Below are 11691 nucleotides of genomic sequence, written 5' to 3' on the forward strand. Positions count from 1 at the left end.
TTGCCTTGTCTGTTTGTTTTGTCTATGCAAATCATCGAAGATGGAGGTACAGAGGAAAGGTGGACATGTTTAGAGTTAAGGTTGAAGTGTAAGCTAGGTTTAGAATTTTCTAGAAGACCACCCTTTTTATGATTTCTATTTAGTAATTTAAGCTTTATAATTTAAGAGTCGGCGTTCTAAGATTGTCTCTGGCATTCCCAGGACCTTATATATTATATGCGTGGCACTTTACCATGCTGAGAACCTCCGGTTCTCATCCCATACTGTGTTGTTATTTTCAGATGCAGGTTGAGCGGCACCTCGGTAGGCGTCTGGAGTTTCTGCGGCGAGGTGTCTTACTTTGGGGTCTCTTTTTGTTACTTTGATATATATATAGTTTCTCTTCTTGGATGTAAGAATACTTTGTTTATGTACCTCTTGCAGGTTTTATTGGAGAACTAGGGTTTTGAACATGATCTTTTGGGCTATTATTATGTGTATATATATGTATGCATCTGTTCTCCGGCCAGCCTTAGCTTCGCAGGCTGAGTTAGAAGCTTGTTATTTCGTATTATTGACTCTATACTCATGTCATCTGTATATATTTGTTATTGACCTTTAGTTTTCCTCTCACGCAAGTAACCACGTTTTCTGAGGTTTGCGCTTTTTGATTTTGTGATTTTGTTTTACCTATTTTTCAAGGCTCCTAGCATACTATCTCTTTTTCATTATTATTATATATATTTTACATTTAGAGGTCAGAATACCTTGCCACCTCAGCTTTATGACTTAAGCATGAGATTTGGTATGGCAGGGTGTTACACCACAAACACTTAAATGCTCTATTTTTTCATTCATCTAAACATAGGTGCCTGGAGCCTCTTTGGACTCTAAATGCTCTATTTCAAGGCAACTCTTAATTTGGGTATTCAATCAATAATCCCAAACCAATTGGCTCAAGTTATCATATGATGAAGCACCACTCGGAATTACTTACCCAAGTCTCTCTTTGACACAATAGCACCACATGCACATAACTGGACTCTAGCCATTAGTGCTCAGAGCCTTTCTGTTTTTGATCCCCCCTCCTTTTTTTTTGAAAAAGTTCATATCGGATTCTCATAGTACTTTTCTGGATTTTTTGTTTTTGAAGATTCTACCTCTCTTTTCGCAAGTTTCATCCATATTGTGTCTATCGATGTAATCATATCTTTTCACATGTGACCCATTTTTCTTTTAACCTTCTTTTTTGTCCATCAAATTTTTTCATTCAGATACTCTCTTATATTCAAAGAATTGCTGGAAGAATAAGCAAAAGAAAAACAAACGAGATTTAATAAATGCATTAGAAAACATAAGTGAAAACATGATGCAACAACAAAGAAAAGAAAAGAAAACATGATGTAAAAAGGAAAAGAAAATATGATGCAACAAAAGAAAGAAAAAGAAAAAGCAAAAACAAATCTCTAACTAACCACCAGAAAAATACAATTCAAGTTTACCACATTTAGTCATCTTCATCCTCATCATCGGTCTCTAATTCTACCTCTGGGCTTCTAGCAGCCCAAGCCCTTTGTCTTTCTAACTCTTGCTGCCTTTGCCTCTGAGCTTCCTTCTATCTCCTATTTTGTTCCATGGTGGAACATATAGTTTCATATGATGGAACTTGTTGCGGGTTTGATTGATGTGCAACAATGCAAAGATAGTTTAACCTTTGGTTTGTGCCCAACTGAAATTATTAGAATTCTCTATAGAATTATTGCACGTCAATTTCATGAGCTTGAAGTTGACTAGTTCTCGTTTGAGGCTCAGGTGCAGGAGGTGGAGGAGGATTCTGTTAAGGCTCGTTTCCTTGGGCTTCTCCATGGTATCTTTTTGTTGATCTTTCCATCACTGCCACAAAAATTGTCCTTTTAAGTTTAATAGCGGTGTCTTGTTCAATAATAGACACCCCGGTAGTTTGGCAGAGATGTTGGATGAGACCCGAAAATCTGAGTTTCGCTCTTGAGTTCACACTTTGAGCAATGGCTCTTATATGCATAGGGATGAGATTCTCCACTTGAACTTCTTTCCCGGTCATTATAGAGTGAATTGGGATGGCTTTATCCACAGTTAGTTCGGAATGGTTAGACATATGGATAATAGAGTGTTGGATGAAATCCAACAATCCTTTGGCATCGAGGATAAGCTATGTCCTCTTTAGTTGGTTCGGTGTTCCCTTTACATCAAGTTTCCAATGTGGTCTTGGGATACATATGTCATGGAACACCTCATACTCCCTTTTGTCATTCCTCATCGTCATTTCATAATCATAATAATTGAGGTTCAAGGAGCGAGGTTGAGGACAGAGACGGAAGACTTTTTGGATATTCCGAGTTCAAGAGTCAATAAGTTGACCTCGAACATAGCTCATGAAGGAAGGCTCTTCGTTTTCTTGGGTTTTTTCCTCTAGGGTCATCCAAGCATTTACATAAAATTCTTGAACTAATGTGAGCCCCGTCTTTCTCAGTGGATTGGCCAGAATGCTCCACTTCCTTTGTGATATTTTGGCTTGAAGGTCCGGATATTCATCTGGTTCCAAGTCAAACCTTATATCAGGAATGATCGATATATCCACCATCCACATGTTGTATTAATCTTCATGAAGTTTGGAATGAAATCGGCCCATGTCATATGAAGGAGTGGCCAGTTCTTTTCCTTTCCTTTCCTCCTCTTGAACAAAGACATGTTAATTCCTTGAAATAATAGCTCAACAAAATGCAAAACAAGTTTTCATAAACGTGAAGAATGAAGTGACTGTGTATAGAGAAGATGAACATGCAAAATGAAGTGGATGTGAGACTGTGTGTGTAGGCGTATTTATTATAAAGTGGAGTTTGCAGTGTGTGGTTGAAAATAGGTGATGGAGTGTGTGATGTGTATGTGTGCAGAGGAAATTTATATAAAATAAGAGTTAGGTGATAAAATTGAAAACATTAAAATTGAGAAAGTGGATGCATGGAGGTAGCATGTGGTTCCATGCTTGCATGCATGTGAACTATGACAACAACAGAGATTGGGAAGAGTGACATTAAGAAGGATGACATGCATGCACATAGAGTGGTTACACGATGATCCTCAGGAAGCCAAGCATGGTGGTAGTCATAAAACAAAAACAAAGATAAAAATGCATGCAAACTCTTAAAAAAAGATTAAAACTAATAAAACAAAATTATAAACAGAATTAAAGGCAATTGGAGGAGATAACTCACCGTAAGTGAGGAAGGAACCATCGAAGGCGATGAACTTGAGTCCTAGGTGCTGGGCTTGAGCACTGAGCGCCTAGCGCCCATACATATATTTTCCCTGGCGTTGGGCGCCAAACTTGACGGTAGGCACCAGCCTTTTAAATTCCATCAAAGGTGTTGGGCCCCCTCTTTGGGCGCTCAGCACCACCCCTCCTTTTTTTTTTGAAAACCAAAAAATATTTTGAAAAAAGAGAAGGAAAATATACTTTAATGGAAAAGACTTTAATACAAAAGAGAAAAAAGAGCAAAATAATTTGATGAAAAGGAAAGGAAGGGATACTGACTGTGGTTGAGTTGCCTCCCAACAAGCGCTCTTTTAATGGCATTAGCTTGACTCATAGCTGCTTTCCTCCATTGAATGCACATATTCTAGCTCTTCTTTAAAGCTTGGGTGTTGTAGAGATTCCTAAAGGGATCCTTTATTAACAATTTCTTGGACTAACAATTCAATTAGATTAATCCTCACACAGCTTTCTAATTCACTAGGGTATTGCATGGCTTTAAAGACATTAAAAACCATTTGTTCATCATGCACCCTTAGTGTTAGCTCACCTCTTTAGATGTCTATGAGAGCTCATCTGGTGGCTACACTACAACAATTCCGGTAGATAGCGGCAGAAATTTTGCGGCGGTTTTGTAAAATCACCGCGAAACGACAACCTGCGGTGCATATAGCGGCGGGTAGGGGTTGGGGCTGCAATCAGGCCGACATTTAGCGGCGGGTAGGGGTTGGGGCTGCAATCAGGCCAACATTTAGCCGTGGTTTTTTTCGAATTGCCGCTATATTTCAATCAAGTTTGCATTTCGCGGCGTCTTTTCGAAAACCGCCGCTATATGTACCGCGAGTGAGTTATTGTTTTACATTTTGTGGCGGTTTTGTTTAAACCGCCACAAAATGCGTATTACCACGTATTGCATTGTTCTCTTTAGTAATAACCATCTGGGTATAATCTAGTTAAGTAAAGACTGCTATCTTAAGCTACATATGTTTAAATCATTGTTACTTAAACTCGTAACACTTTTTCTATATTCGTCTTACGTAAAAAAAATTCACAAGTTAAATAAGTTCTACATGTTAACTCATGTGAACAAATTTACCAATAAGATTTTCTTGATTACGTTATTGGCATTTAAAATTGCATTCAATTATGGATGTAAAAGAAGAAAATAAAATCATACTCTGAATTTATAAAGTTAAAATAAAGTTCTAGAGAGCATAAATCAAAGTTACTCCTCTTTGAAGTTATGCCTTACTAAACCTAAATCAAGAAACTCTAAAAGTAGCTAAACATGTACAACTGCGACCCAAATCATTAAACTAAGGGAATCAACATAACTGTTATAATAAAAGATCAAAATTTCTCTCCAACATCGTATTGACCTGGCAAAAAATACTATGTCAAGAATCTATGGGCTTCACGTTTTAGAGGATCTGATATGTCATCTCCATACCATGGCATTTTGTTTAGATCAAAGCACATTTTCTTAACATGTATATCATCTTGTTTATCTTGTTGGTCTTCTAAAATTTCATTGTCTTCTTCCGAAACCTTATTGAGATCAAACTGCATGGATGTATCGACTGCAACAGAGGAGATATCATCTAAATTGTCTTCTGAATCAGACTCTTCTCCATCTAGACTGTCAGGAGCTATTTCTTCAAAATATTTAGGTAAGACTAAAAATATCAACAAGCACATAACAAAATGAGTATACATAGAAGAAACTGAGAACTCCGGAGTCATTAAATACTGAATTAGAAAAAAACCAAACTACAAGATGCTAAGACAATTTTAAAACTAAAAGCAAATTTTCGATAATTACCATCACCCTTGTTAGTAGTTTAGGCAAATTTCTTAAACAGAAGCTCTGTAGCAATTGTTGTGCTTGCAGAGGATGACGAAAAGTCCTTAGTTTTCATTGGTCTTGTTCCACCATCATGTTATGTTCACTATTGTTTTCAAAACGTAACACTAGTGAAATTATATTGCGTAATAGATAGCAAGATTATCAAAATTGCAACCTTAAGAAAAAACAACAACTGTACAAGGAATAAAGATTTAACATAAACTAATTTTTCCATATTAAAATCGTTGAAAGAAACTAAAAATCTGCTTTTACTCATGAAAATTCACAATAACATAAATATTTAACTGCAAATAAAAACTACACAAGTATAAATTAACCAACGAAAATAACGTACAACGTTGAGTTTATTTAACTTAATTTATGACAGAAAGATCATTTTTTATTACATTAAAATGCTTCATATAAGCATTACGTGATATCATCGAAATTCTCTGAAACATTTTCTATGAGGTCTTCTATATCTTCCTCCCTTGTCAACAGTAAATCTCCAATGTCACCTTCCGCTGATATGTTCAAGGATCACGAAATCAGCAAGGAATATGAACCTTTCGACTTTGACCAATGCATTTTCCACTATCCCATGGAAAAACTTTACTGATCTATTGGCCAATTGCAAGGATATTCTTGTTGGCTTCACTTCTTCAAATTGTAGCTTCCTCATCATAGACAAGAAAATCAAATTAATGATTTCCCTTAAATGACAAAGAGCCTTTGCAATGGTGACATCTTTAATTGTATAAGGGATTTGAAAACTCTTCGGATCTTTCAACTTTTGTGGTAATTTCTTCTGAATAATGACACTACACTCCTTGATGACAATCATTGTCTCATCTTCCTTGAGGGTTCCTTTCTTGGATGACAGCTCCGACATGAACTTAGCATAGAGCAGCATTTGTTCTAAGGATTTTGCAAAAAGAATATTAATTTGCAACATTTTGAACAATTCCAAAAATTTGGAAAAATGCTTCTCCTGATTGTACTTCTGTAGCCAGGGACGGATCTACATTCAACCATGTAGGGACAAGTGCTCCCATTAAATTTTCATAAAGTTTCATGCGAAATATTAAAAAAAATATATTTGCCCCCATTTAAGAAATAAATTTGACCCTAATAAATTTTTTTCTTGGTTCACACACTTCTCAACGTATAGGAATGAAAAAAAAGACTCGAAACATAAACATTAATCAATAATGAATATATAAAAATACCAATATAAAGCACATCAATTCAATTTTAGTAGATGAATCTATTATCATTAAAAGTTTATACACTGCAGATAATGTTAAAATAAAATTATTTTTTATTTGTTAATTTGGTGCTTAACAAATTAAAAATAAATAAATAAATATAATGAAGAGCCAAAATTTGACTCCATTAAATATTTTTTTATTATAAAAAATTAAAAATTTATCCATGAAAAATATATTTAGTTCGCTTAATATTAATAAAAGATTAATATCTAAATTATTTGAATATTTAAAAATAATTTTAGATTTTTGGTATGTTTATGTAAATAAATATTACCGAAGAATTTTTCTTATAAATTGCCTATATCAAAATTTGTAGCAAAATTTTAAAATCTAATCAATTGTTGAAGAAAGACAAAAAAAAAAAATAGATTAAAAATAAAACAAAAAAAACGTTGTCTGAAATCAAATGGCTTAGCTTCTAAAAAAAATTTACATAGACTCGAAAGAATATTATTTTTTTATTGGTATTTTTTTAAAATTAGTTTTAGGTTTGCCAATAATAACATTAGTTGAAGAAATCTCTTCGGCTATAAATATTATAAAAAGTCGATTTCGTAATCATATGGAAGATGAATTTTTAAATTATTGTTCAATAACATATATAGAAAAAAAATATTTGATTGTATTGATAATTGAAAGAAAATATAAAACCTATTTAACTTACTATGTTAGTGTTTAAATTTATTTGTTAGACAATTTAAAAATTAATTATATTTTATAATAACAAAATATAATTATAAAAATTATTGCCATATTATATATGCATTGCCCTCACTGACAAAATTTTCTGGATCCGTCACTATTTGTAGCCTTTGGGGATATGAAATTTTTTATTCATAGGCTTTCACATTCTCTTTTTTTTTTTTTTTTTTTTATCTTTGTAGGAGCATTCTCTTTTTTATTTTCATTCCTTTTTCTCTTCTGAAGGCTCCTCAACTTGTCCTTCATTTTGCTGGGGATTTTCTATCTTAACCACTCTTTCGCTCCTTAGATTGATAGCGTTGAATTTCTCACAAGGATTAGGTATTGTGTCACTTGGAAAGGAAATTGATAGCTTCTCTACTAATTGCTTGGCAATTTGCCCCACTTGCACCTGTAGATTTATGATAGAAGCTTCTTAGTTTTTGAAGTTTGATTGTGCCTCTTGCATGAAGCTTTATGTTTGTTTCACAAACAAAGCAGCGAATTGGAATAGTTTCTCTAGAACAAGCTCAAGAGATGATGGTTTTTGAGAGTTTGCTTGCTATTGGTATGGAATTAATCTTGACAAGTGCAGCAAATCACTTAAAGTATTACCACGGTGAATGGATATCGTTCCCACGAGGATTAAAGGATTGAACAAGTAATTTTTAATTGAATCTTCTAATTAGATCGACCAAACCATTGCAAAAGAAAGGATTGTGAATCTTGAACAATAAATTATGGTGTGTTTGACATGAATGAATGATTATGAAATAGTTAGAGAAATAAATAGTGGAATAAGATGTTAAGGTTTTAGAGATGTTTAATTTCTAGGAAAGGTAACATTCATGTTTATTTACTTTGATCCATGCAAGATAATTTCACAACAAATCATATATAACCAAACTCTAATTCTTTGGCTATTCAATTTCTCTTTATCTTATTTAATCACCAATTCCTTGGCCAATTAATTAAGAAAAATAGGTTAAGCTCAATTCCAATTCAACGTCTAACAACTTTCAAAATACTATTCCTAGTCAAGTTGAAAAATTATGAGAAAGAGTTTCAAGCTAATCCCAATATTAATTTTTCTAATGTAATAACAGAATCCAAGACAGAATTAGAATATTTCCTAATGAGTAGAAATTGAAGCTCACGGATATCGGCAAGTGCATCGGATTGCACAAGTAGTACCACGGTGAGTTGATATCATTCCACGAGAATTAAAAGATTGAGCAATCAAAGGACATATTAAACGCGTAATTAGATTAATAGAACCTGATTTGAAGGGGGCAAGATTGAGTCTCGCTGAGATCTTGAGAGTCTTGAATGCTTGCAGATAGAGATGATGAGAGTCAAAGGCTTCGGAGATGTTTATACTCTTAGCGAAATCAAACCTTATTTACTTATCTTGAAGTTGCAAAGATCTTTCACGATAAATCTTTAGTAACTGGTTTTCAATCCCTTGGCTCCTCAGTTTCTCAAGCATTAATTAGTTGTCAATTAATTAATAAAAAAATTAAGCATAAAAATGGATTTTAAATTCAAATAAGATTTAAAAGTAGTCCTTAGGTCGAATTATATGTCACTTATTCAAAATTAGAGTGATTGAAAATCATGCATGTGTCGTACACTAATTGAACCACTATCCCTAGACAAATTCAAAAAAGTCATGTGAAAGAGTTTTCAAGTTTTAATTCAAATATCAAATTTTTCAATTGTAACAAATGAATTCAATAGAGATTAACATACCTTTTGATCTACTAATGAGAATGAAGAACGAATAACTCAATCATGAAATAGATCAATGTAAGACTTCAAGATAAAGTAAAGTTAGATTAATGACCCATAGAAAACATAAATAGAGCTCCTAACCCTTTGACAGAGAATTAGTTACCATGGAAAGTGAAAGGAAAACAAGATGAAGATATTATAGAGAAAATTGGATAATCCTCTCTATGAGCTATACTCAATTATTCATAGCCTAATTTTGGAATTCAAATTCAAAACTAAACTAATCTTATCTTTCAGAGGGAAAAATAAGATAACCATTTATCTTTTGGAGAGGAAAACAAACTAACTGTTTACAGACTTTAATTTCAAATTCAAAACAAAAATTTAAATAAAAAATCTAACAACCAAATCTCTTATGCTTCCTGAGAGAATTAATAACTAATCTTCTAGATCTTCAACGAATGTGATTAAGGCTTTTGATGAGGCAGTAATTAAGTTTGGTCCTTAATTATTGCATCTTGAGAGTTGTAATTAATTTAGAGTTGGGCTTGTGTTAGAGAAATTGGGCAAAAGTCCAGGATTTCATCTTCTAGGAGGTGTTGGCCCGCCATGCATGGAGACAGGCCGCCAAGCATGAGAGAAGAGGACAAAGAGTCTGCTGGGTGTGTTGTAGGTCTGCCAAGCATGCTGCTTTGTGGAGGGGTCCCACCAGGCATGAGGTCCTTCCACCAGGCGGTTTATTGGGTGCCTTTTGGGACACGCTTCCAATTCCTTAGGCCATGCTTTTGCTATTTTTAAATTTTCCTTTTGATTTCTGATTTTTTATGCCAAATATTCTTGGAATCATAAAAATACTAATACAACTCCAAATATTTGATTATTATTAAATTCTTTTATAAAACATAGGAAATTTGATTAAAACCTAAGAAAATAAATGAAAATGAAACAGAAAAATTGCTTAAGATGACGTGTCATCATTTCCCAATACTTCTAACTACTAAGATGAAGAATAAAACTCAATTCTTGAAAAGATAACAATGTATTAACCAAAATAGAATAAACAATCACATTATCGATAGATGAAAATCAAAGAGAGCTCCTAACCTTAACAAAAGAGGTTTAGTGACTCATGATGAAAATAAACTAAAACTAACGAATGAGATGCTAGATGCTCCATTCTGTGAACCATCGTTCAATTATTTATATCCTAAAACCTATCCTAAAATTCAAATTCAAAACTAAGTCTAATCTTATATTTGCAAGGATAAGATAACTAAAACAATAATTCAAATCTAAATTTAAACCAAATTTTATCTTTCTAGAAGAAGCTAACAATAACTAATCATTCAAATCTTGAATCTTTAGAGAGTCTCAGCTGAATTTTTAGAGAGTCTCGGTCGAATCAATGTGTGGTGTTGCACTTGGATATTGGTACCAAACTTTAAGGCTTGGCACTGAACTTTAATGCAATTTTGGGTCCCTAGGAGTGAAGAATGTTTGGCGTTGGGCACTAGGCATGGGCACTGGACACCCCTCTAATGAAATTTGTTGGTGCTAGGTGCCACCTTATAAAGTTGGGCACCAGCCTTGTTGCCCTTTTCGAAGGGACTAGGCTTGGTAATTTGGGCGATTGGCACCCATTTGATAATTTTTGGGTGTCTGTAATGCGTTTGCATCTTTAGTAGTTTTTCTTGCATTCTTTTTCATTTTCATTAAGCTAATTATAGTTTTTTCATCTAAACTGATTAATTTGAGGTATTTTCTATTGCTAATATGTTTTTGAAGTAATTTGAAGGAAATACAGGAAGCTAGCATGCCACTTTAAGGAATGGCATGTAACGCTTTCCAAGGCAGAGAAGCTGGTGTGCCACTCCAAAGAATGTCCTGCAATGCCTTCCAAGATACAGAGAAGTTAGTGTGCCACTCCAAGGAATGTCGTGTAACTCCTTGAAGCCCAGCAAGCCAAGAAGAAGTTGGCATGCTACGCCACCACAAAGGTGTGCAACACCACAAGCTAGCATTTAACGCCTTCAACCAAGAAGAAGTTGGCATGCCACTCCAAAGAAGGGCGTGCAACACCTTCAACAAAGCAAGGAAGCTGGCGTGTAATGCTACCATGAGGGTGTGAAACGCCTTGAAGCTCATAACAAGTTGGTGTGCCACGCCAAGTCCAGGCATGTAACACCTTCAAGCCCACAATAAGTTGGCATGCCACGCCACAAGCCCAAGTACTACATCAATCAAGGCCCACTCCCCAGAGATACAATTTCGGAAGATTAAGGAAGATTTTGTTAAGTTAGGATTTGATTTGATTTGGTTGTAATTAGAATTAGAATTATTGTTATTTGTCGTCTCATTCTTTCAAAAAGATAAGATAAAGATTAAGTTTTGAATTTGAATTTTAGGTAGACTTAGGATATAAATAGGTGATCATAGTTCACAGAGGAGGTATTCGGAACCCTGATGCATAAGCATCTTTAGTTGTTTTATTTATTATTTTTTTGAATAAAGTTAGTAATTTTCTTGTTATAATTTGAGATTCTTGTGCTTTAATCAATGTTTCTTGGAGTTGCTATGAGATTTGATATGTTTAGGAAGTTGTTGAAAGATTTTAGGGAAGAATAAAGGAGGAGAAGGACAACCAAAGAAGCCCCTAGGAGAATAAGGAAGGTGGCATGTAAAAGGAAGCAACCTCCCAGCGAACCAAGAATTAAAGACAAGCCCCAAGGAAGTGCGAAGAGAATCTGTAGATGCTGTCAATCCTGAGCTCTTCATACTCCAGTGAGCATAACGTGAGCTACAGAGGTCCAAATGAGACAGTTTTAAGCTGTTACAAAGCTAACATCCAGAGTTTTGAAACGATATGCATATGTCTATAGTGGACGTTCAAT

The sequence above is a fragment of the Arachis ipaensis genome, chromosome B1, assembly GCF_059453495.1.
Source record: "Arachis ipaensis isolate K30076 ecotype BB chromosome B1, ASM5945349v1, whole genome shotgun sequence".
Classification (NCBI taxonomy): domain Eukaryota; kingdom Viridiplantae; phylum Streptophyta; class Magnoliopsida; order Fabales; family Fabaceae; genus Arachis; species Arachis ipaensis.